Source organism: Oxyura jamaicensis, chromosome 14 (assembly GCF_011077185.1).
Source record: "Oxyura jamaicensis isolate SHBP4307 breed ruddy duck chromosome 14, BPBGC_Ojam_1.0, whole genome shotgun sequence".
Classification (NCBI taxonomy): Eukaryota; Metazoa; Chordata; class Aves; order Anseriformes; family Anatidae; genus Oxyura; species Oxyura jamaicensis.
Genome location: NC_048906.1, coordinates 16,627,296 through 16,632,832, shown reverse-complemented (window position 1 = coordinate 16,632,832; position 5,537 = coordinate 16,627,296). Strand labels below are relative to the sequence as shown.

The following is a 5,537-nucleotide window of genomic DNA, read 5'->3' as shown; positions in this document are numbered from 1 at the left end:
TACCTGTTGAGCAGGCAGGTCTGGGCAGGGTGACAGAAAGAAGCTCTGAAATGGCTGCTGGTGACAGCAACTTACGGAAGGCTCCCAAAGCACTTGGGCAAAGTAACTGAAGTTTGGCAAATTAATGTTCTTTTGATTAAATCTTTAAAATTTGGATGTCCTATCATGTGCTGAATAATGCTGACTGTGTCAGCCAGGCAGGAGGCAGCCAGGAGGGCAACCATACTCTGGGGTGCATCAAGCACGGCATTGCTAGTTGGTTGAGGGAAGTGATTGTCCCGCTCTACTCTGCGCCAGTGTGGCCTCACCTTGAGTACTGTGTGCAGTTCTGGGCACCACAGTACAAGAAGACTGTAAAACTGTTGGAGAGTGTCCTGAGAAGAGCTACAAAGATGGTGAAGGGCCTAGATGGGAAGACGTACGAGGAGCAGCTGAGGTCACTTGGCCTGCTCAGCCTGGAAAAGAGGAAGCTGAGGGGAGATATCATGGCCTGCAGCTTCCTCATTAGGGAGAATGGAGGGCCAGGCATCAATCTATTCTCTTTAGTGACCAGTGATAGAACCCAAGGGAATGGTGTCAAGCTTCAACAGGGGAGGTTCAGGCTGGATATCAGGAAGAGGTTCTTCACTGAGAGGGTGGTCGCACACTGGAACAGGCTCCCCAGGAGTTAGTCACGGCACCAAGCCTGTTGGAGTTTAAGAAGCGATTAGACTGTGCACTTAGTCACAGGGACTGAATTTTGGGTAGACCTCTGTGGTGCCAGGAGTTGGACTCGATGATCCTTATGGGTCCCTTCCAACTCCGGATATTCTATGATTCTATGATTCTTAATTAGGTTCTTGTGTCAGAAAATGGGATTTTTTCATCTTCCTCCTCCTCATTTTCAGATTTTGCTATGTTACTTCTAATGCAGGATGCTGTTTGCAATATTGCTGACTTTTCATAGTTGATTTTATGCTTAATTTGTGGCAAAGTGACAGTCTGAGGACCTCATTTAATTTTACTTAATTTAATATGGAAATAGATAAGCAAGGTATGCTGATATGCTTAGGTCCATAGTGGTTTAATATGATAATATTTTTGAAGAGATCTAGCCAAGAGTGATTCTCCACTGTGGTTTCAATTGCTCACATGGTTTTTTATTCTCTGCTTTGATAGCAGAAGCAGGCTTGGTTTGCAGAAAGAAAGAGCAGATGAATACTGCATGGAGACGTGGAGTGATGCTATGTTGTGGTATTTATATTCAGATTTAGGCTAACTGTTTGGAAGGCAAAAAGATCAGACGTTTGTGGTGGCAATTATGGATATACTCAACAGCTACTTTTAGAGGCTGGACAGGAAGCTTTCCTTGAAGACAAGAAGCCTGGGAAGTCCTGAAGACACGTGTTGTTTTGAAAACTGGTCAGTCAAGAGAGAAAGTGGTTTAACACCTGCGTATAAAAATAGTTTTCTGAATGTATCTTCTGTACCTTCCCAGGGTCAGTATTACTCATAAGAAAAACAGAAATGATTCCTGTTGCACTTCCTTGTCTGGCAATAAACTAAAATATCTTTGCTTAATGTCTTCAGAGGAGTACTGGCATGTTGTGGTTAACAAAAGTAATCTAGCTGAATGTTATTTGAGTCAATTCAAACTGTTAGTTTTCAGAAACACTGAATCTGGGATGTTGTAGATTTCTATAAATAGCTCTGCAGAATTATATGAAACTAAAACAGGGCAGTGACATTTAGGAAAAATATCCAGATCATTGCCAGTTGTTTGTAAATCCCATTTGATTACATTTTTCTGAACTAACTTTTGGGTTTATGGTTATACAAGACTCTCATCTTGTAAGAAGGATTTTAGGTCTTAGGGAAAGATGGGCAAGTTGCCTTTAAAACACATTTATCTTATATTCATAGTCCAGAATATAGAATATGTGTTCCTGAGTTCTGCTTTTTACGTTCAGGTCATAATATTATCATATTGTATTGTATTGTATTGTATGATGCGTGCCTTAATACAGAGCTTCCATCCTGTATTTTTTCATGTGAGAGAACATGTGCTGTGCTTCAAATTCATGTCAATTGATTACCAACTGTAATGACAAGCAGAACATGAGAAATATAAGCAGAAACCACTACATGCTATTCTCTACATGCATTTCTATTCTCAAATTGAGTTCAGCACACCAATTTTCTGAAGCTGTGATTAGTCAGGCTAATATATAATAATTTAAGGTAAATTCTAATGTGCTGTTGAGAAAAAATACTGCAGGATAATTGGGATTTCACTCCTAACTCCATCAGGTGGTGCAATTGCTGCATAGGCTGGATATAAGATCTTTCTTCAAAGGCCAGGAGCAGGGAGTAAATGGAGTTTTCCTCTTAATGTACTGAAAGCCAGCTCAAAAGAAATGCCACCCTGCAGCAAGTAAACTAAATTTAATCTCTCATATAAGCATAAGTTGTTCTGAAGCAATTTTTAGGGCAGAAGATGATCTTAACAGTCAAGAATGAACTAGCAGAATTGACCAAAGATTGAAGGTACTAATAAGTACTCTGTTTTAGGACTGAAGACAGCATTCAGCATCCTGAATGAAACAGAATTGCTCAGACGAACCTTTACATCTTACTTTTCCCAATTCTGGTGCTGAACTTAAAAGTACCGAGGCATTTTCTTGTGTGGGAGGAAAGGCATAAAATGATAATGGAGTAGTTTGTATAGAAATTATAATTTTCTCTAGCTTTTGTATAAAAAATACACTCAAAATGGTATATGAGATAGCCTTGTATCATGTGAGACTTTTTTTCAGAATTATTATTAAGAGGTTCTCAGAGACACATTATTCTGAAATTTGTTGCTGTCCAAAAGAATTTAAAAAAAAATACAGAGCTGAGTAAAATATTCCTAGGAGCTAGGGAAATACTTGTTTCTCTATAGCACAGGTCAATAGGGAACCAGGATAAAGATAAAGCCCTTCATGCAGAAAATCTGAGAACTGTTGTTCCCCCTAGCTCCACAGCTCTAAGAGAGGGTATAACCTGCTTCTGTTTTTAACCGTCATAAACTGGAGACTTTGGTATAATAGTAGAAAGGGCGATCAGACAGAGGTTTGGAGAGTTACCAGCTGTATGAGCTGCAGAAGTGCTAGTGAGATGCAAATCAGATTGAGCACATCCACTGACGGCTCTTATTTGTTAGTGCTTTAACTATGTAGTGTCTGCAGGAGGAATCTCTATGGCTGCCAGAATCCATATGACAAAGCAAAAGAGGATGCTTAAATATGACTCTAATAGTTGTGAGTCTACCCCATCTGTAAAAATCAATTTTGTAGATAAAAAGCTGGCGGATATAAGAGAAATATATGATGATTTATTTGGGAATAATCTGTTAAAACTAGGTGGCATTTGAAGTGCTAGTTAAATGAAAACATCCAGTTGTTCCCCTTAACTGTAACAAATTGCACTAACTGCAGAAGTCCACTTCAGTGTAGTGTGAATGTTTGATAAGACAATGCATTTGATTTTTCCTCGTTACCTCTTGGGGAGTGGAGGAGGGAGAAAGAAAGCAAACTTTAAATGGTAAGTAGATAAGTAGAACTTGGTTTGTACAGAAGCCCAGTATGGCTCTTTGCATGACACTTTTGCCCATCAAGCATCTCACTTAGAACTAGTGCTGTTAGTTTTTACCAAGCAGTGATTGTCATAGTAAACTGGGAGAAGAGACATGAAAAGGAAATAAGTCAAAAGGTGGTGGCAGTATGATAAATAATTTAACAGTTTTTGTTATCTACCGACTAACTTTTTGCCTAAACACTTAATACAGATCTGGAATAGTAATAATAGATCTAAGGAGAACTAATTAAACATTTATTAGCCAGATTAAAAAGCAATTATTGTTATTATTTTTAGTCATTAGATGTCATACATAAATTTGAAGGCTACAAATGTTTATTTCAAAACTTTTCAAAACTTACTGCATCAGAAAAATAGTGGACATATTAAAAAACTTTCCTTGAAATTGTGTTGGGTAGGATTAATTATGATTAATTGTTGTATTTTTTTTGTTTATGGATTGTTTTCCATAATGTCATCACCTTTAGTATCACTTCCAGTCCAAATGGCTGTTACAATGCTAGTGGATATTGGCATGCTCCAAGGTATACTTGTCTCTATAGATTTGTCATTCTTCTAGGGACCATCCTCCAAGCTTTTCTATATATGTTTTGTTCATTTGTTTTGTCTTCTCCAACATCAGTTACTGTTGTGATAGAAGGAAATGAGGGTCTGTTTGCCTTCATTTTGCAAATAAAAGTAAATTGTGATAATGACATATGCTATTCAACTGCATACATTTCAAAAGAACTATAACTTTTTCATCTGTATCAGTGAATAATTAGTAAAATTATTTTGAACTGTGGAGTTTGGTGTTTTTTGGCCACCTCCAATTAGATGCTATGTTTGTGCAGTAAATGTGAGAAATAACTATTGGGATGTGGCAATTTTGTAAAGGAGAGGGCTTGACACTACTCTTCAAAACCAGATGCCCAGACTCTTGCTTAAACATGTCTGTCAATGAGGATGTTGGCAGGCTGGGGAAGACACACTTGATTCTGAGGTCCTAGCAAGTCTCCAAGTCGCTTTGGCTAAGCCTTTTGCATGGTTACCTTGACAGTTCGAGTCTTATGGTCTCTTTCTGTCTTGGGTGTTTATGGCTGCCTTCCCTGGGGAAACCTAACATGGTTCTATGTTCTTGAGGCTGAAGAACTTCCTCTCCTGACCCTCTCAACATTTTTGCAAGTTTTCATATCTTTGATTTATTTCTTTAGCCGTTTCCTCTGGGTTGTCACATCTTTCAGTAGTTAACTTGCTTCCTCTATTAATAATATCTAAAAACCATTTAAAACTTGGGGATTTCGGCTAGGGAAATAGAAGTGAATGACACACTTTTCTTTAAAATAAAGGTCTGAATGAAAGACTTATCATCTAGAAAGCACAACATGGCTTGTCCTTAATACTGTAAGATAGGTAACATTAAACATCAACCTGAGCATAAGTGTGTATTGAGATCGTCTGTGCAATTTTTGTGTATGCATAGTCTGATGGAATCTGACTCATTCAATTCTTTATTTTCTAATCACTTTAAGTTAAATATATAGCTAAATAAGTAGCTATACATGTCATTACACAACAGCTTATGCTAACTCAATTCAGCACTGCTGCAGTCCCACCTTTCCCCTACCCTCCATATGATGCAGCCTCATATTCTCTTTCCAGGGCACATGTAATCTGTGTAGAGCTAGTTCGGGGAGCTGACTAACAGGATGTGGATTATGCTTTTTTTCCAAGTCTGTTTTGTTGTGTGAGTATAGTGCCAGCACCCAGATGATGGACAGACCGATAATATGGGCCATGGTAATGCTGACTTACATTATTACAGCTGTTTGGAGATGCATGAATGGCTAAGCTGATCTAATAGCTTGCTGCTGCTGGCAGGAAGGAAGGAAGGAAGGAAGGAAGGAAGGAAGGAAGGAAGGAAGGAAGGAAGGAAGGAA

General features: G+C 38.5%; 1 long non-coding RNA gene across 1 annotated transcript in view; it reads left to right on the top strand.

Moving 5' to 3' along the window:
* Positions 1-1,406: 1,406 nt before the first annotated feature.
* LOC118174404 overlaps positions 1,407-5,537 on the top strand; it is a 19,113-nt gene continuing 14,982 nt past the window's right edge. The window contains exon 1 of the long non-coding RNA XR_004754645.1: positions 1,407-1,418. This is a non-coding gene — a long non-coding RNA (uncharacterized LOC118174404). The remainder of the gene's footprint in view (positions 1,419-5,537) is intronic.